We start from the raw sequence: 1,411 nt of genomic DNA on the forward strand, positions 1-1,411 counted from the left end.
AAACCCTGTGTTCATTACATTCTTCCTTTTACCTGCCCCATCCCTCTGCTTGTTCACCATCCCTAAGAAAAAATACGCTACCTCTGGTTGTGGAACAGAAATTTGAAAATGAAGCATAAACAAAAAAAGTAAATGTAAATGCCCTGCCATTTGCCCCCCTTTAACCCTTGCTGCTGCCCCATTCCCTGCCTGATCCCCCATGGGTACTGTTTGCAGATCATGAGTGCGGGATGCTGTCCCTCCCACTAATGTGCTGCTGCTACATCCCCTAACCCATGTTCCTGCCCCATGCCCTGACCCATGCTTCTGCTTGGTAGGAGTACAGATCAGGGGATTCAGCAGCAGTGTGGGTTAGGAAATAGGACATAGCTTGTTGGGGGATGGGGAGGCAGCATGGGTCAGGGGATGCAGCAGCCCTGCAAGTACAGGAGATGGGATAGAAGTGCAGGTCCCTCATCCCATGCTGCTGCTCCATTCCCCATCCAATTGCAACCTAATCCCCACTTTGCGTTGCTGCCCCAACCTCTACCTGATCCCTTATCCAATCTCTGACCTGTGCTGCTGCCCTATTCCCCACTGGATCCCAACCCAGTCCCCCACAGGTGCTGCCTGATCCCCTCCCTATCCCTGACTCAGACTGACACTAGCCCTGGCCACTCATATGCACTCACTGGATTTCTGCTGACTCTGCAGTTCTAAGCAGCAGTGGCGGCAGCAGCCTGGGCAGCTCCAGCTCTGGCCCTGGGCTGATATTGAGGCCAGAATAGAGACAGAGCTGTGGTACTCATCTCCAAAACAAGGCTTGTTTTTCTCCCTGTTGACAGAGGAGAAAAAATGTCATATTGGATTTAACATTCTCACACATTAATGTGTGTGTAACATTCTCCTGCTGTAACACAGTGGGACCATGTAATCTTCGAACTCCTGATATGAAAAAAATAGGAGCCTAAAAAAGAGTAGAGTATGCGATCTTTCCAGTTTTTGCAACATGTGGTGCTTTTTGTAAAGCTTTTGCAGCTCTGTGATTACCTGAAAGTCTCAGCTTTTGCTTTTAAGAAAAAATACGCTACCTCTGATTGTGGAACAGAAATTTGAAAATGAAGCATAAACAAAAAAAGTAAATGTAAAGAACCTCAAATGTAGTATTTTAAGATCCCTTAACTTTTTGAGGCATGCCTCATGATTTTGACCAACCTGGGATTGGTTGCATAATGAAAACGAACCAGTGATCAATGTGCACATCACAGCTGAGCACATGCTAATTTAATGGTTCAACAAATTTTCCATGTTTATACAAAAGGTTTCAGAGAATGCATTATAGTGCATTTGAGTGAGTGTATCTATATGTGATTTTTACTGCAGAGCTGCCTAATTAGTTCCTCAGTAAACATCTCTGTGTCTATATATGTGC

The 1,411-nt window shown here is 45.5% G+C and overlaps 1 protein-coding gene across 1 annotated transcript in view; it reads left to right on the forward strand.

Annotated features, from left to right (window-relative positions):
* Nucleotides 1-1,411, forward strand: part of GABRR3 (gamma-aminobutyric acid type A receptor rho3 subunit) — a 50,069-nt gene that overhangs the window by 33,195 nt on the left and 15,463 nt on the right. The gene's annotated exons all lie outside the window — the stretch shown is intronic.

Source organism: Gavialis gangeticus, unplaced genomic scaffold (genome assembly GCF_001723915.1).
Source record: "Gavialis gangeticus isolate Ggan-Ray unplaced genomic scaffold, GavGan_comp1, whole genome shotgun sequence".
Classification (NCBI taxonomy): Eukaryota; Metazoa; Chordata; order Crocodylia; family Gavialidae; genus Gavialis; species Gavialis gangeticus.